At 35.1% G+C, this 26,461-nt stretch overlaps 1 protein-coding gene across 11 annotated transcripts in view; it reads right to left on the reverse strand.

Moving 5' to 3' along the window:
• LOC145242427 (WD repeat-containing protein 25-like) overlaps positions 1 to 26,461 on the reverse strand; it is a 357,383-nt gene that overhangs the window by 228,256 nt on the left and 102,666 nt on the right. For 3 of the 11 annotated variants that reach the window (XM_080105482.1, XM_080105480.1, XM_080105481.1), the window contains exon 1: positions 13,328 to 13,811. The exons of 3 other annotated variants lie outside the window; for them this stretch is intronic. The gene's annotated coding sequence lies outside the window, so the exon portion shown is untranslated. Of the gene's footprint in view, positions 1 to 13,327; positions 13,812 to 15,194; positions 15,333 to 26,461 lie in introns of those variants that run through there. 5 more of the 11 variants (XR_013862730.1, XM_080105475.1, XM_080105476.1 and 2 more) reach the window with 4 other exon arrangements.

The raw sequence follows: 26,461 nt of genomic DNA on the forward strand, positions 1-26,461 counted from the left end.
TTTGAAAAAGACAAATGGCGGCTAGCTCACTGTTGAATACGTTAAGTTTGGGAAAATGAGTCCAAACTAAAAAATTATACAAAATACCGTCAGAAAACCACCAAATATATGTCAGCCTATGTCACAGTAACATATATTGAGTGAGTTTCTAACAGTATTTTGTATGTTTTTTTAGTCTGAATTCATTTTCACAAACTTAATGTATCCAACAGAGAGGTCGCTGCCATGTGTCTTTTTCAAATATACCGATAAACACTGCATACTTTTCAACCGATTAAACGTTATAAATTAAAGAAAATTGCTGACATACACAAGTGAGGCCCCCATAGCGAAAAACGCATCGGCTCCGACGTTTTACGCAGCCACGGACATCATGACGCCGCGCGTTTCAGGGAGTATTAATGGTCAAAAATCAAATATATATCAAATAAATGTAATCAAAGGCAATATAAGTTACTTTTCTACCTAACTGGATAAGTTTTTAGTGCTTCTACTCACTGTAATCGGTTCAAAAATCATACAGTGTTTATCGATATATTTGAAAAAGGTGGACGTACACGAGTGAGACCTCTATAGCGAAATACGCATCAGCTCCGATGCAGCTCGATTGAGAAAGCGTTCTTTATTCTGAAAAGGAAAGAAGTTGAATAATTGGTATTATTTTGAAAAAAGCGTGAATTTGAACTAGTAGGAAAAAAAAATTGTTTTTGTAGATTTCGATGTGCTGAAAAAGAATCTGGAAAGCGCATCCATCGCAAATTAATAGTTTCGGAGATATTAATATTTTTTCCAACGGATTATTTTCTTTGTAAAATCAGCTATAATTGCGTAAGTTGGTTGATTGTGCATGCGTACAGACACCACTTCACTGACTTCATTTACGCTATGCATAAGCGGTAGTTACGTGACATTTCACAAGGCGCATGAATACATGGCAGACATTTAAATCACAAGAAATATTTTCATAAAATAAAAAAAAAGAAGTTTTCACCTCATTTAATAGTAAAAATAATGCTGTCAGTAAGTTTTCACAACCGGTTTACAAAAAAAACATTTTTACGTTTTTCATTCTTTTTTTTTGGGGGGGGGGGGGTATTCAATTATAGACTTTGTATAGCTTAACAGGTGCTTCTGCAGTTTTATTACGTTTTTGTAAACCGCTCATGAATGTTTTGTCGGGTCCCTGTAATTTTATGCTACCACGTGGTGACCGCTGCTACTACATTTAAGAGGAGGAAGGAAAGAACCAGAAACGCGTCCGTTCACATCAAATACTTTATTTAGACTCTCCCTGATATTAACCAAGGGCAAGTAACTCTTTATTATTACACATCTCCGTTTGTCAAGATCCTTTTTTTTTCTTCTTTATTTACAAACAGTTTTAACCTTTATTTACAAACGGTAACATTTATTATCTTTGCAAACAAAGTCTTTCAAGTAGTTCGTTTTTTTTGATAATCGTCCTCTGCTTGATATAGTTGTCTCCTGTTTTTGCTTAACTTCGCTTCTTCTGGAGGAGTTGTCTACGTTTTCCAAAATAGGTAGTAAATGTTTTCTGTTCCTTTTTAGACTTTCTCCAGAGTTCAACTTTACTGTATATGTCCTATTTTTCTTATTTGTTGCTGTGACTATACCAGTATTCCTCCACATTTTCTCTTCATCCGTTTTCTCTCGGATTCTGTCTCCCACTCTTAGTGGTTTCAAGTCTTTACTTCCATGTCTTTTATCGTAATTTATTTTACTTTTTGTTTTGTAAACTCCATCTCTCTCTTTTACTTTTCGTAAATTTGGCCATTTGGGTTTTAATTTATTTGGATGACTGGGTAAAGTTGTTTTAATTTTTCTACCCATCAAGAGTTCTGCTGGGCTAACTCCCGTAGCAGTTATTGGTGTACTACGGTAAGCCATTAATGCGAGAAATATGTCTGGCTGTCGTAATATTCTTTTCGCAATTTTCACTGCGCTTTCGGCAGCTCCATTCGCCTGAGGGAAATGCGAACTCACTGTGGTGTGTGTGAATCCATATTGTTTTGCAAATTCTTTGAAATATGTGCTTGTGAACTGTCCTCCATTATCACTTACGATCTCCTCAGGTATTCCCCATCGAGTAAATATTTCTCGTAATTTCCCAATTATCGTTTTGCTGGTTAGTGGATTTAATCTCGCGATTTCCAAGTAACAGGAGAAATAATCTGTTACGACTAAGTAATATTCTCTCTCCAATTTTAGGATGTCTGTCCCCAATTTCTGCCACAGCCTATCTGGCAAAGTAGTTGGTTTCAATGTTTCATTGGGATTTGCAGCACGATGACTATTGCAAACATCACATCGTCTAATGCGATCTTCTATTTCTTGTGATATTCTCGGCCACCATACTGACATTTTGGCTCGTTCTCGGCATTTGTTTAACCCCAGATGTCCTGTATGTATTGCTTGTAATATTTCTGCTCTGAGATTTTGTGGAACCACTATTCGATCTTGATAAAATGAAATTTCCTGATGAACTGATAGATCATTCCTAAAGTTAAAGTAAGGTTTAACTCCCTTGTTTAATCTATCCTCCTTGCTCGGCCAACCATTTCATGTTAAATGGATAATCTCCTGTAGTTTTGAATCCTTAGATGTAGCATTCCTAATTTCTTTTAATTTTCTATCAGTAGCTGATCTGGTCTTTATGATAGTGTCTATATACATTTCTACATCTTTCTCCGTGGTGCTTTCTGCTTTTTCGGTTGGACTTCTAGACAGTCCATCTGATACCAGCAAAAGTTTCCCAGGAACATACTCTGCTATAGGATTGTATCTCCTAAGTCTCATAAACAGTCTTTGACATCTCAAAGGAGTGTTATTCAGATCCTGAGTATTTATCAATGGTACCAAAGGTTTATGATCCGTTAGAAGACAAAACTGATCTAGTCCTGCGATGTATCTGTCAAATTTCTCACAGGCCCATACGCTCGCTAAACATTCTTTTTCAATTTGAGCATAGTTTTGTTCTGTTTGTGTCAGCGTACGAGAGGCATAAGCTATGACTCTCAATATTTTCTTTTCTTCTTGGAAAATGGCAGCGCCAAGTCCATAGCTGCTCGCATCCGCACTAATCGTGATGGGCTTTTTTTGATCATAATAAGTCAATATCGGTGCCTATGTCAATACTCCTTTAACACTTTGGAATGACTTTTCTTGAGGTTCATTCCAAGCCCAAACCGTATCTTTTTTCAATAATTCCAGCATTGGTTGTAATGCCGCTGCTAAGTTAGGCACGAATTTCCCTAGATACTGACTCATTCCCAAAAATCTTCTGAGCTCTGTGACTGATGTAGGGGCAGACAACTTTTTTATCGCTTCTAACCGTTCTTCAGTGGGTTGTATCCCCTTAGCTGATATGCTGTGTCCAAAGTATTTTATAATACTTTTCCTGAATTCGCACTTCTCTTTGTTTAATTTTATTCCTGCTTGCTCTATTATTTTTAGTGCTACTGTAAGCCTTCTATCATGTTCCTCCATCGTTTTCCCATGAATTAATATGTCATCTATTATGACGTGAATACCTTCCACATTTTCTAGAAGCTTGGACATTTTCCGTTGAAAAATTTCCGGTGCTGATGATATTCCAAAGGGCAATCTTTTAAAACAATATCTCCCGAATGGGGTTATGAAAGTCGTAAGCAACCGACTCTCTTTTGCCAATGGAATTTGGTGAAACCCACTGGCTGCGTCCAGTTTCGAAAATATCACTGAGCCGTTCAATTTGGGTGATATATCCTCCAGATTCGGCAGCATATAATATTCACGTTTTACTGCTGAATTTAATTTTTTTAGATCGACACACAATCGTACTTCTCCGTTTTGTTTTCTCACCGGAACGATTGGACTGCACCAATCCGTTGGTTGTGTGACTTTCTTGATCACACCATCGTCCTCTAAACGTCGAAGTTCCTTCTTTACTTTTGGCATAATGGGAAATGCTATCCGTCTAGCCGTCGGGGTACAATACCGTCAAACACCGTCTTTTAACGCTATTTTCACTGAGTCTGTTTTCATGACTCCAGTTACCTCCCCTTTGTTTACATTCGACACAAATTTAACCAAATTCATTCGATACGCTGTTTCTCTCGATAGCAAGTTGTCTGTACTGCTATCAATAACATGTATTTCAAATGAGTATCTGCTATCCTTATGTCTCGTATCAACCGTAAACTTCCCTATACAGTTCAATATACCTCCGAGGCTTTTGTATATATCATATGCTGGTTTCAAAACAGGGTTTTTTCTCAAGCTACGAAACGTTTCGTAACTGATAACATTTATGTCCGCTCCGGTGTTGATTTTAAAAATTAAATTATTTTCATATACCTTTAACCGCACGTACCATGGGTCTATTGCATTTTCTCTGAATTCTTTTCTTTTATAAATAGCTCCAAGAAAGTAATCCTCTGTCGTATGTTTTTCCACTTCTCTGACATTATGGGCTTTGAATCTGCAACATATCGCGAAGTGATTTATTTTGTCACAGTTTCGACATCGTTTTCCGTTTGCTGGACAATAATCTTGCCGTTTGTGTTTTTTGTTAAATTTTCCACATCTCTGTTGCTGCGTTTCTTTTTGTGGATAATTTTGTTTCCATTCGTTTTGTTTTACTGCGTCAACCGATTTTTCCTTCATTTCAGCCATTTGCTGTCTCACTTGTTCGTAGCTGCGTGCTATTTCTATAGCCTTTTCCAAGCTTAGGTCGTCTCTAAGTTGTACTTTTTCGGATAGCTCTCCACTTCTTAACCCGATGACCAGCCTGTCTGTTATTTGGTCATTTTTTTGTAGAAAATAGAAAATCAGTTTTCCGATAGTTCGTGAAGTCCCTGAATAAATTGTTCTATCGATTCGCCTTCACTTTGTATTCTGAGGTGAAATTTTGCGCGCTCGTGCATAATATTTTTTTTCGGCATGAAGTGGCCTTCAAATTTGTTCAGTATCACGTCGAAACTCTTTTCATCTTCCTTTTTCTTGAAAGAGAACGACTAATATATCTGTTCTGCGTCCAGTCCCATACAATACACAAGCGTGCTAATTTGTGTATCGGGCGACTCTTCATATAATTTTGTCGCACTCCGAAAACGTTGAAATCGCTCTCGCCATGTCCTCCACTAGTTTGGTTGCGTAAAGTCAAAACGCTCTGGGGGCTGAAGTCTAAACATATTTCTTTTTGAAATAGTTGACGTTAATCCTTTTTTTTTTTTTTTTCTCGTTATAAGGTTTCATTACCGAAAGAAAAAAAATTTATCCCAATCTGACACCATGTTTCGTCGGGTCCCTGTAATTTCTATGCTACCACGTGGTGACCGCTGCTACTACATTTAAGAGGAGGAAGGAAAGAACCAGAAACGCGTCCGTTCACATCAAATACTTTATTTAGACTCCCCCTGATATTAACCAAGGGCAAGTAACTCTTTATTATTACACAATGAAAACTTCGTTTTTTATATTAATTAATAAACGTTAAAAACTACATAACACACAAAAATGAACCACATTTAAAAACTTTTTTATATAAAAAAGAATGCCTGCTAAAAATTCCTCCGCAATGTGACATCAATTTACACTCGTGAGCATGCGAACGCAAGAACCGAAATTCCATAAACAAATACAATGATGCCTTGTGATATTTACTTTTTACTTACGGAAACTAATAAAATGATGATTTTTAAAATTAAATAGGAGTTCTCTTCAGTCTGTTGGCATACGTGATTATATAAAGAAAATAATCCGTTGGAAAAAATATTAATATCTGCAAAACTATTAATTTGCGACGGATACGGTTTTCAGATTCTTTTTCAGCATGCTGAAATATACAAGAAAAATATTTTGTTTTCTACTAATTCGAGTTCACGCATTTTCTTTGGCCAAGATCAAAGTGTAGTATCTGTTCTTCAGATGCGGCACTTACATTTCTCGTTCTCTTTCAGTGGAGGAGAAATCCTTTACAACTGAGACAACTCCACGTTAAAAAACGACCCTGGTGTCTAACTCTGTCCCGTGGGGAGACATTGTAAATAGGTACATAAGCACCAAACATTTTTATGTTTTTTGTTCTTTTTGTTGGGGGGGGGGGTTCAATTATAGAACTTGTGTGGCTTAACCGGTGCTTCTGCAGTTTAATTAACCGTTTTTCCGCAAGTAATGCGCCGACATTCACCTATTAGAATACCATTTAACATTTTTAAATGTTGGGGCGGTAGGTGTGTCAGAAATTTTGTGAAAAATATTGAATATTCCACCCCGCCTTTCTAAGCTTATAACTCCTTGAAAAATGTAATTCAAGCTCTAATTTTTTTTTCAATTAAAGAAGCAAGGACCAAGGTTTCATTACAAAAAAAAACAAAAAAACAAAAAAAATTTTTTTTTTAACTTTACCGGTAAATTTCTAAAAAACACTACTTTTTTTGCTGTTTTAAATTTGAATATATTATTTATTGATCTTTTATCTTCAATTTGTGATATATAACACTTTGGTGAGTAAATTAATTATTTACTTTTTAATAGACATTTCAAAATGGGAGGCGTGAATTATTCAACCTCCTGTCTTTCCAAGCTTATAACTACTCGAAAAATGTAATTCAAGCTCTAATTTTTTTTCAGTTAAAGGAGCAAGGGCCAAGGTTTCATTAAAAAAAAAAAAAAGAAAAAATAAACAACGTGGTTAAAAAAAAAAAGGTTTTAAACTTCGAACTTTACAGGTAAATTTCTAAAAAAACACTACTTTTTTTGTTTTAAATTTGAATATATTATTTATTGACCTTTTCTCTTCGATTTGTGATATATAAAACTTTGGTGAGTAAATTAATTATTTACTTTTTAATAGGCAATGGAGGGGGGGCGTGAATTAAAAAAAAACGTTTGTCTAAAATATTATATTCGGTTTATTGGAAAGAGCATAAAATTTCACATTGACCCTGAAAATATCGTAAAAATAGAATCGATAGAAAAATTTTGATAGAGTTTTAAAGTTTAAAAATTGAAAAATATTGAGTTCGTAAAATTCATTACTGTTTAAAAAAAAAAAAAAAAAAAAAAATTTCTATTACTTTTAAAAAACTTTTAATGTTTTATTTTGGAAGTATAATCCATAAAGAAAATAAACCCACTTTTAAAAGAGAAATTATGTGGTAATTATTACTGACCGGAACTCGATGTGGAGGGGGGAGGCAGTGGAATTCTGGGAGGCAGTCGTTCAAGCAAAAGGTTTAAAAAAAGTGCTTGGTCGACTGATTTTATAGTAGTAGTAGTTTTGTTGTCCATCATGTGGGTTGGACTGAACTTTGCGTAGCATCAACTTGTGGGTTATAAAACACCCCTATGGTTGATGTGTTAGTTGGACTTTTTTGTTTAGTCAAGTTACGTTTCACAGTTACTACTACAAAGACAATTTGTCGTTGTAAGCAACGAGGCAATACGTTGCAACTCCAGTTAGCCGAGAAGGATTCTCCACACAAGTTACGAGTTTCATTGTTTTTTCCTTCTACGTCGAGTTCAGGTTTAGCCGTTGAGTTGCAGAAACGCCCCCCCCCCTTCAGTCGGATAAAATCCGACACTTTGCAACGTAACACAAAAAAAAAAAAAAAAAAAAATTAACGACCCTATTACTCGGAGGGAACTAGAGAGAAGGCTATCCCTTCTTCAAAGAAAGATAAGGGCGACAGTGGTGGGTATGGAAGAAGAACCTCTATCCTTGAATGTGTTTTTATCCTTTGAAAAGGATATAGAAGGATGGCTAGAGGAGCTAGAGGGTGTGTCTTGGAGTATGGAGGAGCAACTATCTGCAGAAGAAGAAGCTGAATCGCTTGCTGAACTTTTTCAAGCTTTGTTTAGATTTAAGAGAGAGGTACGACAGAGACTGGGAGTTGTACAGACAGTCAGTGAAGGAAATACTTCAGAGGTCCCTATAGAAGATAGGAGGTCCACCAACGTTGAACCAACCTTCAACCCTCATAGTCAGGAAGCCACTAGTATCCGAGAAGCAACCAAATCCTCCAACCCAACCGCACATTCTTCCTTTTCAGTAGAACCTTTTAAAATCAAACTGAAAGGGCCACATTTCAGTGGAAGGGATTTTGAAAGAAATAGAAGAAGTTTTAAGGACTTTCTCACTAAGTTTGAGAATTGTGCAATGTCTATACCATCGGCATCAGGAAAGCTATATTTTTTAGGTGTTCTCTTGAGGGTAGAGCCCTTCAACTTATTGACCACTTGTCCGTCACCGAAGACAGTTACCCAGTGGCTCTAAAATTGTTGAAAGAACAATACTTGGATGAGGAAGAAATACGTGGCGAAATAATCCAAGGTATGTTAGATTTTCGCTTGGGAGAGTCCAAAAGACTTGGTGGGGTTGAAGGACTTTATGATAAAAACGCAGGCGGACGTATGGGAACTTAGAGCATCATACAGCTGTGACATATGATGACCAGTCGGCAGGTGCCATAATAATTTCTCAGGTATTGTTTGCAAAATTACCATCCAACATAAAAAATGAACTGATCAGGATTTCTGGAAAAACCTATCCAACATTATCAATAATCCTGTTGAAGACACCAGAAATTATTAAGCGTTTTTTGATTATTAGAAAACCTGAACAGCACCCTGTGACCAAGCTGAGGCCCCCACCTAGACTTAGTAAAGAAAGTGAAGAAGAATCACATTTCTCCCTGAAGGCTTTCAATGCCAAAGTGGAATGAAAACCACAAAAATGTGAGTTTTGTAAAAAGCACGAACATTCTTCGGAAAATTGTCCCTGCTACACCTCCCATGAAGCCCGGATTACAAGGTGCAAAGAACTTTGGCTGTGTTTTAGATGCCTAAAAAAGACACATAGGGGAGCAATGTGCCCTTTGAGAACAGCTAAAAATAGTAGCTGTAGCAGCTGCACTGTTAAGGGCCACGTGACAGCAATGTGCCCAGACAAGAGAGGCAAGGTGCGTGTGGACACCTGTGTACATACGAATGACTACAGCTATGGTTTCATGTCTCCTGTAATCAACATAGTAGTAGGAAAGGGAAATAGTCAGTTGGAAATAAATTGTCTCCTGGACACCGGAAGCCAAAGGACCTACTTGGATACCTCTGTGTTGGAAAAACTGAATTGCATTTCTACAGCTAAAGAAAGTAGGTTAGAAGTGAAAACCTTTTTGGGCTCAGAGACAAGACCTTTTAAAGAGGCCACAGTGGAGTTAAGACTTATTTCTGAGAAAGTTCACACTCTTCAAATTCTGTCCAGTAATTTGAGTCTTTCATATGAGTTACTGGAGCTTCCGCAGATAATTAAAAACCTGAAACAACATCAGTTAGCAACTAAGTACAATTCCCGGGACAGTTATATTAAAATTAAGGGGCTGTTGGGAGTTGACGCCATTCAATTCATAGAACCATTTGAAATCGTCCCCTGCATGTATGGAGCCGCTTTTTCCACACCGAGAGGACTTGTACCCTTTGGTAACAGCCGTTGCTTCATGTATGAGAATCAGTTAAAACCAAGACACAAAGTAAAGAGAGGGGCAAAATTTAATTATACCTCCTTGTTGGACAAAACACCTCAACTTTCAGAGTACAAAATTAATTTTGTGCTGAATCCAGAGGAGAAATACCCAGACCCGTTAAAAGCTTGGTTTGAAGAAGGAAACGTCCAGAGAGGACAAGAAAACATGATTAGCATGGAGTCACTAGGGTTACCTATCACAGAGGAATTCTCCACCGTGGATGAAGAGATGGTACAAAAGTTTAGGAACACTATATCCTACAAAGATGGCCGATACCATGTACAGCTGCCATGGTATGAAGACAAAGTGAAGTCTGTGCCTTCTAACCACAATGCTGCTCTTAGAATACTGGAAAGAGTAGTTAAAGACCTGGAGAAGAAAGGCCTCTATGACCAATACGTAGACGTCTTTAGACAACAGGAAGACGAAGGGATTATAGAGGAAATAACAGTGACTCCAGAAGACTTTCAAAAGTACATATGGGTTCCGCACAGACCGGTACTAAAACTGGCTGATCAGACGACCATGAAGGTGAGACCTGTGTTCAATTGTTCCTACAAGGGGGCAAATGCTACATCTTTGAATGAGGCAGCCTATCCAGGAGTCAACCCAATGGGAGACATGTTAGAACTGTTGATTCGCTTTAGGGCCAACAAATATGTATTATTGGCCGACATAAGGAAAGCATTCCTTATGATTCGTCTAGAGCTAGAAAAGGACCGCAATCGTTTTTGTTTCTTCTTGAAAAAAGGCGACAACTTGCATTGTTACAGATACTCTACCATCTTATTCGGTTTCAATGCAAGTCCATTTATATTAAATTATGTCTTAAAATATCATGCAGAAAAATTTCCTGCAGATGAATGTTCCCAAGTACTCAGGTCAAACTTTTATGTGGACAATTTGGTGAAAACAGGAAATGATGTAGATACTCTATCTACGTTATACTCAGCGGTGAAGGAACGACTGCAAGAGGGTAACTTTGAGATACAATCCTGTAACTCGAACAGTGCAGTGTTACAAGAAAAAATGGCGGCAGATGGAACTCTGTCAGGTTTTGATTCTGGTGTGGAGAAAGTTTTAGGGTATTTGTACAACCCTCAACATGATACTATGAAGGTCTGTTCGCACCAATGCGATGTAACCGCATCAACAAAAAGGAAAATGCTGTCTGAAGCTTCCAAAATATTTGATCCCTTGTCCCTATATCTTCCAGTGACAGTAAGGAGCAGATTGCTGATAGGAGAACTTTGGAGGCAAAAGTTGGATTGGGATGATGAAGTTTCAGAAGAGTCAAAAAAAAACCTGGAAAGCTCTGGCAAAGGACTTAACAAAATTGGGCTCTGTATCATTTCCAAGGAGAGTCCTAGACGACAATAAGCCCCTAAAATTCTTCCTATTTTGTGATGCCTCCAAAAGTGCATACGGCTTTTCAGCATATGCTGTACAAGATGGACAGTCTGCACTGGTGTTTGCTAAAGCAAAAGTAGCACCCTTAAAAGGTAAATCTCTACCCACTTTGGAGCTTTTGTCAGTGTTTCTAGCATTGAAATGTTTTCCCTTTATAAAGGAAGCCTTGAAGAACTCCCTGATAGAAAAAGTATATGTTCTAACGGACGCTCAAGTGGTATTGGCTTGGATACTATCAAAGTCGATAACCACAAAAAACATCTTTGCGCGCAACAGGCTGCAAGATATAACGCAAATGTCTGCAACAATCAGGTCAGAGATGAAGTTGGAGTTGAGTTTCCAATACGTGCCAACTAAGGAGAACCCAGCCGACTACATCACAAGAGGACTTTCCTTTAAAAAATTTCAGGAACACCTTTCCTATTGGTATGAAGGCCCTGCATGGATAAAGCAGGAAGAAATTCGGTGGAACTATAGGTGAAGTCCTGGAGTTGATTGAAGGAAAGGATGGGTTGGTTCGTTCAGCAAGAGTGAGAAAAGGAAATGGAGCGACATTAACCCATTCAATCAACCATTTATTTCCTCTGGAGATTAATTCTCTTTCTGAAAATGTGGATAATGAAATTCTTCATGAACCAGAGGATGTGTCAGATCAAAATATATCGTCCCGACCTGATGAGAGTGTTAGAATCTGGATTTGCCCTGCATGTGATAAACCAGAAGATTTCAGACATATGGTGGCTTGTGATCAGTGTAATGACTGGTTCCACTTTGGTTGTGTGGGCCTGGTAGATGCACCCCAAGAAGAACAATGGTATTGTCCAACTTGCAGACCAAGGCGTCGGGGTAGACCCAGTTTGTTAGGGGTCTAAAAAGAACCAGAAATTTCAGGTGAAGGTCTCAGGCAAGACCTTAAAAACTGTAACTAGAAGATGAATTCCCTTCTCTTTTCCCTATCTCACATCCCGTAAAAGACATTTTTCTTTTTTTCGTTTTTCTTTTTTTTGATATGGGAATGTGTGGTAATTATTACTGACCGGAACTCGATGTGGAGGGGGGAGGCAGTGGAATTCTGAGAGGCAGTCGTTCAAGCCAAAAGGTTTAAAAAAAGTGCTTGGTCGACTGATTTTATAGTAGTAGTAGTTTTGTTGTCCATCACGTGGGTCGGACTGAACTTTGCGTAGCATCAACTTGTGGGTTATAAAACACTCCTATGGTTGATGTGTTAGTTGGACTTTTTTGTTTAGTCAAGTTACACGTTTCACAGTTACTACTACAAAGACAATTTGTCGTTGTAAGCAACGAGGCAATACGTTGCAACTCCAGTTAGCCGAGAAAAGCCGAGAAGGATTCTCCACACAAGTTAAGAGTTTCATTGTTTTTTCCTTCTACGTCGAGTTCAGGTTTAGCCGTTGAGTTGCAGAAACGCCTCCCCCCCCCCTTCAGTCGGATAAAATCCGACAATTACGAGTTTTTTATATTTTATTCGCAGTTTCGTGTTAGTGGTGTCAAAAATTCCTACAAAAATTCTGATACACCTAGGCGTGCGGTTAATTAAACTGCAGAAGCACCGGTTAAACCACACAATTTCTATAATTTACCCCCCCCCCAAAAAAAAAAAAACAGAACGAAAAACATATTTGGTGCTTATGTTTTTGTAATACTTTGTTTAAAATGCATACGTAGGACAAAAAAAAAAATCCCTCAAAAAGTATTATGTATTTTTTTTTTAAATTTTGTTTTAGACAACTTTTTCTTCTAATTTTAAATTGTCCGCCAATGAAAAAAAAAATTAAACATTCTATGTTCTGAAAAAAAAAAAAAAATGTCTTTCCGACATTATCCTCCCCTCCCCACTTGGAGTGCTTTTCTTCTTTTTCATATTTTAAATGTCCCGCGAAAGATTAGTACGCCATGTCAGTTTGATACGCGAGGGCACATTTAACAGCCGTCGTTTATGCTATCGCACGTGCGTTGCCCGTTGCTGCGTAGCATAAACGGAAGCTGTAAAATGGCGGGAGATAGTCACGGGTTCAGGGGTTAATACCATGCAAACGGTACATTTGCGACGGGTTTAATTATCAGATTCGTTGTCGGCGACCTCGATTACCCCTAAAATACAAATTAGAGTGGTCGTGTTCGTGTTCTACTGTAGGGTATCGCTATATTTACCGGACGTTATAATTGAAAAGTGTGAACCCCACTTCAAAAGTTTTTTTTTTTTCAATTTTTTTTATAATCTGAAACTTAAGTCTGTAATCGATGATATTAACAGGGGGGGGGGAAGTGAAAACAGTGGAATTTAGGGTGGGAGATTCTTAACAACGTCCGCCACAAATCCAATCTTAATTTTGTTCAATTTTTGTTTGACAAAAAAACAAAACATAACTTACTTGTTTCTTTTTTTTACACTTAAAAAGTTGTTACAAGAATAAAACAGAAATTGATACGGTAGGTCGTGGTTTCTTTTTTATTTTCGTTATATATTTTTTCCTGGTAATTTTATAATATTTAGATGATTTCTTCAGTATTTTCCTTCCGCTTTGATTAATCGACGACGCTCGGCAAAAGCCGGCGGTTCACGTCATGTTCCGAGCAAAGCCAAGTGGCTAGTTAGTTCCGTCTGATTCAAATTCTGCACAAGTACTAATTATTCAAACTTGTTAGATTTTAGAAAGGCATGGGAATATTGAGAAAACTCAAATTCGCTTAAAAACCGCAAAACCTAACCTCTTTGAACGTGGCGAATTCTTAACTTCGAACAACGGGAAAGTTTCGTGGTGGTCTCGAGTAAGGTGCTCAAATTTTAGCCGCATTTTCGTATCGCTCTGCGTTGTTCAAAATTGTTCTCCATGTGAGCCGACGAAAACTAATTAATATTCACTTTTTACAATTTGTACAAGTTTTTATTTATATTTTTTGAAAACTTAAAATTCACTTCGCTTTTCTTTTTTTTTTTTCTGAATAAGAAAAAATTAAAAAGACTAAAACTTATACAGAAGGGCGCACTCTGTTCACTTGTAAACTTAGAAACTGTAGTCTTTTCTGGATAAGTTTTTTTTTTCTTAAGTCGTAAAATACATTCGAGGATAAGTTTTTTTCTTTTCCTAAAACAAAAACAACTAAAACTTATCCATTTTTTAAACGTTATTTACTCGTAAAAATAAAATTATTTTTTCTTTCTTCCAATGAGTCGCAACTTATTAAGGATAAAACACTTTAATGAGGAAGTTTTTAAACAAAGTGAGTCTTTCTGGATAAGTTTCAGGTTTTCCTAATGAGTCGCTAGTTATCAAGGATAAGAGTTAATGGAGTAAATGATACAACAAAATTAAAGAATTACATATACATATGCTAAAAAAGAAATAAAAAATTTTGTCAATAAAGCGGTAGATGTATCAGAATTTTTGACACCCCTAACACGAAACTGCGAATAAAATATAAAAAAAACTCGTAATTTCTCTTTAAAAAGTGGGGTTATTTTCTTTATGGATTATACTTCCAAAATAAACTATTAAAGTTGTTTTAAAAATAATAGAAATATTGGTGCAAATCCATAAATGGGCCACAACAAATCTGGGTTTGTATTACTGTACACATAGATTCGAAAAAGTTGTCAGAAAACAAATATATAACAAATAAATGTTATCAAAGGCAAGATAAGTTACTTTTCTGCCAAACTGGATATATTTTTTGTGTTTTTATTCAACGTAACATATTTATTCAGCTCGAAAAACATAGTGTTTACCGATGTATTCGAAAATTCAAGATGGCGTCTCACACCCTCTTTAACACCGTAAGTTTGGAAAAAGGTATTATAAATAAAAAAAACTATACAAAATACTATTAAAAACTCGCCGAATATATGTCAACCTATGTCACGGTAACATATATTGAGCGAGTTTTTAACAGTATTTTATCCGGGTTTTTTATTTATAACATCGTTTCCCACACTTACCGTGTTAAAGAGAGAATCGGACGCCATCTTGAATGTTCCAATACATCGGTAAACACTGTATGGTTTTCGAGCTGATTAAACATGTTACATTGAATAAAAACACGTAAAATATATCCAGTTTGGTAGAAAAGTAACTTATCTTGCCTTTGATAACATTTATTTGTTATATATTTGTTTTTTGACAACTTTTTCGAATCTATGTGTACACACATAGATTCGAAAAAGTTGTCAAAAAACAAATACAAACCCGTCATATTCCAAAAATAAAAAACAAATACAAAAAATAAAAAACAAATACAAACCCGTCATATTCCAAAAATTACGTAAATTGATCAAGTAGTTGTTTTTTTTTATTTAAGAAAATCAAATATTATCGGAGGTTTAATCGAAGATTTGGCACGCGCCATCTTGTTTGAGAGATAACGCCACTAACGACCCCTGGCGGAAATATGGGTCAACAAGAGCAGTACATGCAGACCATCGAATATTTTATTAATCAAGTATTTTTTTTTTTTTTTTTTTTTTTTTTGAAGGAGATAATCAAATTTTACGATTTCTAGGGATAATAAATAAATAAATTGACTTCTTTTAATAAAGAGAATGTGGAAAACACTAGGTTTTTTTTGTTGTTCGTCTGAAAACAGACTTTAATAAGCGAAGTACTTTTTTTTAAAGAAAAACAAATTTTACGATTTTTAGGCATAATAAATAAATAAATTGACTTATTTTAATAAAGAGAATGTGTCTTTGGGTTTGTATTACTGTATACATAGATTCGAAAATGTTGTAAAAAAAAACAAAAAAAAACAAAAACAAATATATAACAAATAAATGTTACCAAAGGACAGATAAGTTACTTTTCTACCTAACTAGATAATTTTCTAGTGTTTTTATTTAATGTAACATGTTTATTCAGTTCGAAAAACCTCGACTCTCTCTTTCACACGGTAAGTTTGGGAAAAGGGGTTATAAATAAAAAAAAAACTAGACAAAATACTGTTAAAAAGTCGCTCAATATGTTACCGTGACATATATTCGGTGGGTTTTGTATATATTTTTTTATTTTGAATTAATTTTCCCAAACATATCGTGTTCAACAGAGAAGCCGGCGCCATTTAAAATTTTCTAATACATCGGTAAACACTGTATGTGTTTCGAACTGAATAAACATGTTACATTGAATAAAAACACTAAAAAATTATCCAGTTAGGTAGAAAAGTAACTTATCTTGCCTTTGATGACATTTATTCGTTTTTTTGACAACTTTTTCGAATCTGTGTACAGTAATAGAAACCCAAAGACACATTCTCTTTATTAAAAGAAGTCAATTTATTTATCCCTAGAAATCGTAAAATTTGATTTTCTTTAAAAAAAAAAAAAAAAAAGTACGTGATTGATGGTCTGCATGTACTGTCCTTGTTGACCCATATTTCCGCCAGGGGTCGTTAGTGGCGTTATCTCTCAAACCAGATGGTGCGTGCCAAATCTTTGATTAAACCTCCGATAATATTTGATTTTCTTAAATAAAAAAAAAAAAAAAACTACTTGATCGATTTACGTAATTTTTTGAATGTGACATCTTCACGCAGTGACGAGTACGTACATTATAAAGATTTTTTTTTTCAGATCTTTTATTGTATAAAAGATTTGTTGTACCTATTTACTATGCCTCCCCACTGGACAGAGTTAGACACCAGGGTCGTTTTTTAACGTGGAGAAAAGGTACAAAAATAAAAATTGTCTCAGTCGTAAAGGATTTCTCCTCCACCGAAAGAGAACAAGAAATAGAAGTGCAGCATCTGAAGAACAGATACTACACTTTGATCTTGTCCCGAAGGCCAAGTAATGTTTGTTGTAGCCCATTTATAGACTTGCACCGAAATATTTTTTTTTTATTTTTTAAAAAACAGTAATGAAATTAATTGAATTTTACGAGCTCAGTATTTTTCAATTTTTAAACTTTAAAAATCTATCAAAATTTTCCTATTGATTCTATTTTTACGATATTTTCAGGGTCAATGTGAAATTTTATGCTCTTTCCAATAAACCGAATATAATATTTTAGACAAAGGGTTTTTTTATTCACCCCCCCCCCCCATTTTCAAGTGTCTATTATAGACACCGCCAAAAATGGCCGCAAAATCAAGTTTAAACGAAATTACATTTATTAAAATCCATTATTTCTGAGTAACTTTTTTTACCAGAAAGATAAAACCCTGAATTTTATCATACAGAAAGCAGAATAATGTAAAACTTTTTCTACTATTTTTAATTAAATTTGAAATGTTAAATTTTCCCCAAAAGTTAACAATTGGCGTTTTTTGTTTTGCACTAAAAACGTATATAAATAGTTAAAAAAAAAAAAAAAAAAAAAAAAAAAAACAGAAGGTTTTTGAAAGAATTAATTTGTTTATTTCTTTTCTAACTAAGATTTAGGGTGATTTTCTATGAGAATATGCAAAAATATTATAATATAAGTACCTGGATTTCAAATGATTACACTTATTCATATAGGCAACCAGTTATTTCGCGTCGGTTTGATTACTCTGTTTACATTTGTACTTGATAAAAAGCAAACTACGGCAGACCAAAAAGCCAAAAAAAACAACTTATTTTTCAGTGACAATTTCAATGTATTATTAACGCTGAGGCTGGCCAGTACCAGATGGGTGACAATTTGTATGAGTTTGGTTTTTAATGTGTATATATGTGGGGGGCTAGGCTCTCCAAAATGGGGAGGGGGGCAATTAAAAGCAGAATAAAAAAAATTATTTCAGCGCGTTTGGTCCACAGTAGTCGAAAGGCGGCAAACGTTTTCAAACTGGATCGAAAACATGATGATATTTTTAACACAAAGGGCACAATATTTACCGAATTTTTTTTTTGTATCGATTCTTCAAAGCATTCCCTGTTTAATAATGGTCATGCATTATTTGGCTCGCTAAAAAGAAATTGTTAATTTATTTATCAAAGATTTTAAAATGGCTTTTTTCGTATAAATATTTAAAAAAATTTTTTTTGTTTTGCTTAACTTAAATTAATTATTTTACTTAACATATTCACCGAATTTCACACTTCAAAACTCAAAAGCGGGATAATTAAACACAATGGAAGTTCTGATATTCAGACATCAAAATAAGGTATGCAAACAAGTTTTTTTTTTTTTTTTTTTTAATCTGTAATCCTGTCCCTTACAACAACACAATATGTTTTGTTCAGTTTCAGATGATTATTTTAAGTATATTTGGAATCCCCTCAAAAAAAGGGGGGGGGGCTGTACGCAAAAAAAAATATATATATATATATATAAATATTGTTTATGAAAAATAAGTACACTGTTATAAAGTTCATTCTTCTCTTAATAATCGCTGAAAATTTCGTATTGATTTTTGGTAGATTTTTAAAAAGACGGTCCGTCAAAAAGTACTTACCTGCCCCCCCCCCCCCAGTTTTGGCGGTATCTAGTCTATTAAAAAGTAAATAATTTACTCACCAAAGTTTTATATATCACAAATTGAAGAGAAAAGATCAATAAATAATATATTCAAATTTAAAACAAAAAAGTAGTGTTTTTTAGAAATTTACCTGTAAAGTCCGAAGTTTAAAACCTTTTTATTTAAAAACCACGTTGCTTGTGTTTTCTTTTGTTTGTTTTTTTAATGAAACCTTGGTCCTTGCTCCTTTAATTGAAAAAAAAAATTAGAGCTTGAATTACATTTTTTGAGTAGTTATAAGTTTGGAAAGACAGGGGGTTGAATTAATTCACGCCTCCCGTTTTGAAATGTCTATTAAAAAGTAAATAATTAACTGTTATATATCACAAATTGAAGATAAAAGATCAATAAATAATATATTCAAATTAAAACAAAAGTAGTGTTTTTTAGAAATTTATCTGTAAAGTCTGAAGTTTAAAACCTTTTTTAAAAAAAACAAAAACACGTTGTTTGTTTTTGTTCATTTGTTTGTTTTTTTTTTTTTTTTTTTTTTTTTTTTAATGAAACCTTGGTCTTTGCTCCTTTAATTGAAAAAAAAAATTAGGGCTTGAATTACATTTTTCGAGGAGTTATAAGCTTTGAAAGACGGGGTGGAATTATTCAATATTTTTCACGAAATTTCTGACACACCTAAAAAGCGGTTCAAAGAATTTGGTACACTATCGCCGAAACTGGAGACACCATTTTATTTCGTTCACCTGCCGTTAAAATCCAAGGGAGAAATCAGTATTTTAAACTATAGCCGAAGCATTTTTTTTTTTTTTAAATTACATTTTCACCCCAAACAAGGCACTTTGTCACTTTGATGTAGGGGGCTACTATCAGGGACATAAGCTACAGGGGTACTATGTAGGGAGTTGGGCAGCAAGATGTCGGTTCACGTTACACTTGAACTTCTGCATGTCAGTACAGTTGGAAGCAGGGACCCAGAAGGGAATTCCAAAGTCTAGCTGTTCTGGGGAAGAAACTACTGGAGTAGAAGGCTCTCTTACATCTAGGGATCTCTACTGTGTAGGGGTGGGATTTAGCTGCTTGTCGGGGGTATTTACGTCAAGGGGGTACAAGTGCTTGCAGTTCGTCAGAGCATTCACCGTTAAAATACTTGTAGGACAGGCAGAGGGATGCAGCATTTTATTGATGGGACGGAGGCTGAAGCTTAGATGACAGCTCAGGACCTATCAGGTTGGCGACTCTCTTTTGAACCTTATCTAGGAGCGAGAGACTAGTAGCAGATGCACCAGCCCAAATATGACAACAATACTCCATAAATGGACATATTTCTGGCAGACATAGTTGAAAACAGTACCATGTGACACAAGCGATCAATAGAAGATTGTCTTTTTAATGCTTTTCCAAAAACCAAATACTAGCAGCAGCAATCTTGTGCTGGGGTCGGTTCAAAAAGTATTTATACACAAAACATTCTTCTTCCCCCTTTTTTCCCCTTCTTTCTTCCTCTCTTCACCTTCCGACATGACACAAGAACATGCCTCTTGTTTTCACCTCATCATCGTTTTCAAATCTGTCGAAACCATAATTACACACGCCACGCAGGCACCCAAAAAATTCCCACTTATGCACACATGCACCCATTTCCATACATTTTCTATAAGAATTACTAACAACGGACTACTTTCCTCATGGAACTTTTGAATAAAGCGAACTTCGCCAGTTAAAACACAAACCTTGAAATAAGGACATTATTTTCACAAAAGACTTTTCCCTTCTAATCTTATCTCAACAAAGGACTTTCATCTAACATGACCTTTTCATCTTAATTCCTCAAAGGATTTTTCCACCTACTTTGAACATTCTAATCATAATGATTTCTTAAGAATTCTTACTGATCAGATTTTGCTTGTTCTTGTTATTTTTGTTAAAAAAATAAATGCAATGCATTTTAAACGAGAAGGAAGTGTCATTTTGCTTTATTCCTTTTTTATTATTTTGTTTGGGAGAAATTTAATTTCACTTAAACTTCTTTTCCCCTACAAATTGGTGACACCCGACCGTGAGATAAAACATGCACATTCTTCTGAAACATACAAATCGGTGGTTATTGGGGCAGAGAAATTTAATTTCACTGAAACTTCTTTTACCCTACAAAAGAAATAATATTAAAACATTAAAATTATATGCTCTATGCAATAAATGTTTCACTCTTCATATATTTTTGTTATGTATTTTGTTATTATAAATTTTTGCATTCTTGGAGACACTTGTTTACATTTAAGGTTGATAGAACGGCCGGTATAGGGCATTTCGCATTCAAAGAACAGAGGTTGATAATGTGAGAAATTCCAGTTACAATACTATTTTCAATGTTTTAAGCTGCCTATGCACATTTCTTGTAGCCAGCCTGTGATTGGTTAATTTGTATGGGCCAAGATAATTACTTGGCACCTTTTTTGAAAACATCCATTTTTTTTTCAGTCTACAAAAACCTCCTGGAAAGACAGACTCACAAAAGTCGGCTCCATGATGAATGCCTTATTGTGCATGGAACTGCAGCAATTTCATATTTATTTCACCCAAATGTTTGGTGAAAAGGGACTTGAAATCTCTACAAGCTGAGACACTTTTATATTAATGCAGCCCACCTCTCTTGGGACGTCACGCAAGGACCCCGAATCGTCTTTGAAAACTTCGGCTCATGATATCTGGTTCCCTGAGAGGTGGTCACATCAGATTCCTGGTATGCTGAAAACGAATAGCAAAGCTCACGCACGCAAGAAAGAAAAACAGACACTTGAAATTCTGGTCTACTAGAGTTAATTTGATAAAAATTACAGACTTTTTACAGATATATACACGTGAAGTTCTTAAGACATTTCTCTTCGGAGACGGCACTCAGGTGAATGGAGAGGGAGGCAGTCACATCTTCAGGGAGCAATATTTTTATCTCGAGACTCTGTGCGTCAATCTGGAATCTGCCTAATTTCGCGCGACACTGGCCTTATATAGTAAGGTCAGGCATGGGGGAGACGATCTCCTCAGCCAATCGAATTACGCCACACATCTGGGGAAACCCCAAAGACGGAATTGCGGGTGTGCAATTCAGCCATATCACTAGCTTTGCAATCTGGGACCAAAATCAACATTTAATTCCCATGACCTTAAAGGTTAAACCTTGTCATTCAGAACCCCTGACCGGGGTTCATCAGGCCAGACAATGTCAACGCCATTATTCTAACATTTCATGTTGTCGCTTTTTCAATAACAATTATATCTCTGAGTTTGACAATAACACAAAATATATATCTGATTTTTCAAACAGTAAAGCCAAATATATCTATATATTTCAATTTCAAGTCTTTGTGATATCCGCTATCATCCAGGATTAATTAAACAATCTTAGCATAGTTACCCGGACTTCAGGTCCCTGGAAAGTCTGAAGCTCCCCAATGAGGGACAAATCATTCCCTCAGGTCGATCATGTTACAGTGCCAAACATATCCCAATTAGAGGAAGGCATCATTTGAACACTTTATAAACTTTTCTCAATTCAATTAGGGTCCCAAGGGACTCGATTTATGCCTAATTAAAAGCACCAGAACTCTTACTGAGAACACCATGAATTATCATGGACCTTTTCAAAGGAAAACCACGCTACCACTCCAACAAAATGAGTTAACTACTGTCTCCCAATTTGGGAGGCAAAACTGACCCACCATTTTGCAAGGATTGTACTAGGACCAACAACCTTTCTTTGATGTTATAACTTAATAAAATTTGAGTTTAAAGGTTTTGTAATTGTGGAATTATTTTTGCCTCAGCCAGGGAGTATGTAGTTTGTGAGATTAATCTCTCACAATAACTTGTCTCAGTCGCCTCATGGCACTGTTATGCAGTAGTGTAAAAAAAAACAAAAAAAAAAACGAAGTGAATTTTAAGTTTTCAAAAAATGTGAATAAAAACTTGCATGAATTGTAAAAAGTAATTATTAAGTTTTTAATTATAATAACATGAACACAAATTTGTTGGCCCATAAAAGGGGATTATTTTTGTATGACACCGGCTGCAGTAGATCTAGTCTTTCGCGATGCAAAAATGTGGCTAAAATCTGAGCACCCTACATGAGAATAGCACCCAACAAATAAATGCTACAAAAGGCAAGACAAATTAAAAGAAAAATAAGAAACAATTCAAAGAATTAAAGAAAGAGGTAGTTCAAAGAATTTTTGAGCATTTATTACTATAGACAACATTTTAAAATTAGAAATTAAAAAATAAAATAGTAATTAGAATTTTTTTTAAATTAAACAATTTAAAGAATTAGAATTTTTTAAATTAAACACTATTTCCATAAGTAACGTGCCACAATACCCTCCCCCAAATTTACCGTTTTTCCGTAAGTAAAAAAAAAAAGGAACAAAAAACAAAAATGTTTTTGTAAACCGCTCGTGAAAACTTTCTGACATTATTTTTTACTATTAAATGAGGTGAAAACTATTTTTACTTTTTTATTTTATGAAAAATATTTCCTGTCATTTAAAATATCCGCCATGTATTCATGCGCCTTGTGAGTACGTGCGTGCACGCATGTACATTTGAATAAGAACTGCTCACACGTAGCATAAACAAATACGGTGATGATACAGTGCAAAATAATGCGAGGGCATAAGGGGTTAATACCATACAAAAAATAAATTTGTGACGGGTTTAAATAGCAGATTCGTTGTCAGCGACCCTGAAAACCTTTAAAAAAACAATTTTTATTGGTCGGTGTTCTATTGTAGTTAAACTAAATATTTGCCGTTTTATGGTTATATTAGGTGGAAACGTGGTACTCAGCCACCGGTATCGAGGTTGAATCCAATTCCTTTGAATAAACGCGGCAAAACATTTACCTTTTAAACATGGGTATAAAAAGTATAAGCAAATCTTAGAGTAGTTATAACGAGACGAAAGCCTTCTTTGAACTGTTTAATTTTTTTTTTTTTTAATTCTGATTAATACTTTCTTTAATCTTTTTTTTTTTTTTTTTTTTTTTTTTTTAGAGAGGAAGTATTCAACGTTGCCACACCACCCGTCCCGCCTGCCCCTCCACCTCCACCTCTCCAATGTAAGCAGAATTTTGTGAAAAACGGTTCTTCTGCTGTCGGCGCGTTACTTACGGAAAAACGGTAAATGGGGGGGGGGATATTGTGGCGCATTACTTACGGAAAAACGGTAAATTAAACTGCAGAAGCTTCTGTTAAAAGTTGTACAAGTTCTATAATACCCTAAAAAAAACAAAAAAGCAAAAACCGAAAAACAAAAATGTTTTTGTAAACTGCTTGTGAAAACTTAATTTTTTAGATCAATAAAAAAAGCATCCAAAACTATGTAACACAGAAAAATGAACAATTTTTTTTTTGTTTTTGAAAACTTTCTTGTCATTTGAAATATCTGCTAAAATTTCCTCCGCAATGTGACAAGTCACTTTACTATGCGCAAACGCATCAAGTAAGAATAGGGTAAAGGAAGGTGGTGAGATGGCACAAAATAGTGCAAGGGTCCAGGGGTTATTACCATGCAAACGATAAATTTGTGACGGGCTTGAATATCAGATTCGTTGTTAGTAGTGACCCCGAAAACCTACTAAAAACAAAATTTTATTGTTCGGTGTTCTGTTGTAATTAAAGTAAACATTTACCCATAAAACTACTTGATTAATTTATGTGATTTTTTAAATACATTTTCTTTCTGTCACGGGTACATATAGAGTTTTTGGTATTTGTTGGTGTAACTACACTAAAACACCGAAATTCGGAAAATGAAAAAATCGATTTAAGAAACAGCAATAACTCGTGATTCTTTTGTCTCACAATTTGTTGTCTGCTAAAATTGTAATCACGTGATTACAGTGTAGTGTCAATAAAATAAACAATTCATTCAAGTGCAGCTTGTTATGGATTTAGCTGAATACGATATTAAAAATCACTTTATTGGTACTTATGCACTTATGATACTGTGCTGCTGGCGGGTGTTTTGTAACTATTCTGTACTTTCACCTAACAAATTCATAAAACAAAATTTTTTTTGTAAAACTTGCATATATATATATATATATATATATATATATAACTCAATAACTTGAGTTTTATTTCTTCCGCCCGTCACACCAATAATTTCCTGGGTAAGGTTAACACTTTTGTCCAAACTTCCAACTTCTGTACACGTAACGCACCTTCTCTCAACTCTCAATGTACTTCTGCTAATTCAACTTATTGCTTTGAAATCCAACTTCAAAATGAACGACCCTCTCAAAAATCAACCCTCTTTTATCTCCAACCAGGAACATCTCATTTGCATATCGGGTGGTCACATTGCAGGCATATAAAGAGATAAGGCAGCCATTTTTGTTTCTTTCTTCTTTTTCATTCATTTCATTCCACGACTGACCTATTGAATTATGCACACGTGCTAATTAGGTAAGTCGCACGTTTCCCTACACTCCCCCCGATCTCATGATCATACACAGGGCAGGGGGGCAGTCATCTTTGTCGGGTACTTCTTCGAAGAATCGGGGGAAGCACTTCCTCATTGCCATCTTCCTCATTACCACCGTTATTGCCACCAGTCTGTTCCATTATCCCCTCTTGTGGTTCCCTATGCAGTAGTGGTGGCTCGTGCCTAAGATTAGTGGGGGTGCTGTTATAAAGAAAACACCTATTGTTTTAATATTGTGTAAAAATAAAACAAACATAAAATTATACATAATTTATACGTATGCACACGTATAAAGATACAATAACTTAAAGGAATCCTAAATAGATGTAAATATTTTAAATATTTTACTTATTACATTCATTTGAAAGTAAACTTCATTCTCCTTGTTTTAATTTGTGAGAAAAGATTGATAATTTTCTCCTTAACTTCTGAATGACTGCTGAAGAACTTCTTTTATCAATTAAAAGCACTGCAAGTTTATTTAGTCTTTCGCAACCCATGGTGTTCCTTGGATAAGTTTTTATTCTTTTCAGAGTTGAAAAACAACGTTCTATCTCTTATGTAGTCATGGGAATTGTCTAGATAATTTTTATGAGTTTTGTGATTTCACTAAGAACATAGTTTAAATTGTTTTCCAAAATAAATTTCAGGAGATCAATTACTTTGCAATATTCATGAATATCTGACCTACTATAAAATATTTCTAGCTCAGTTTCAAACTTTTCTTTGTCAGTCATGGGATATGCTTCAGTTGTCAAGGATATCTCTTTTGTAGGTAGTCTTTTTTTTCTTAAAACTAGCAAAGCTTATCTTGTAAAACAATTTAGCAAGTATTAAATGTTTAGTTGAAGAATATCTGTCCGTTATATCAACAGATATATAGTCACACAGTTCTTTAGCTTCGCCCTTGAGTATTTGTGAAGAATTTTCACAGTATTTGGTGTTTCTTATCTCTAAAATAGCAGTTTTGAAATTTGTTATGTATTCATTGACATATATATGCTAATTTCCCGAGAAATAATTTCAACATGAGACATAATTTTATGAAATAGCTCAAACCAAAATGTGAAATTTTCATCGTTCAAATATTTCAGAATTCCTGTCGCTTCTGCAACGGTCTCATCTACATATGATGTTGACTGAATTTCAGTGACAGTTTTTTCATGCTTGAACATTTTCATGAACTCTATTTATGTATGTTAAAGTTCCACCTTGTGGTGGATACACGTAGAATGCTTACATCCAGATGCTTCTTGAAAAATGGACAGACGCTGGGGTGATCTAGAAAAGAAAGTTGGAATAGCCAAAATGTTAGAGATATATGTGTATTCTAGCATTTCGTGTAATGTTTGCTGCATTCCTCATTATTAAATTAAGTTGATGCGCATAACAGTGAGTGAAATGCGCATTACTATAAACTGCTTTTATTTTTGCCTGGGCACCAGTTTTTTTTGCCTTTCATGACATTTGTATCATCAAATGTCTGAGCTATCAGTTTTTGGCGATTCCCTTGAAGGATTATATCTAATTGTTGAAGATTACATTTTGATATCCCATCAGCGGTTTGGTTTTCTGGAATAAAGAATCCCCAAATGCGTTCAAGTATTTTTTTCATCCAAGACGTACCGTAAAACAATGAT

The sequence above is a fragment of the Euprymna scolopes genome, chromosome 21 (assembly GCF_053919585.1).
Source record: "Euprymna scolopes isolate OS-2025 chromosome 21, ASM5391958v1, whole genome shotgun sequence".
NCBI lineage: Eukaryota > Metazoa > Mollusca > Cephalopoda > Sepiida > Sepiolidae > Euprymna > Euprymna scolopes.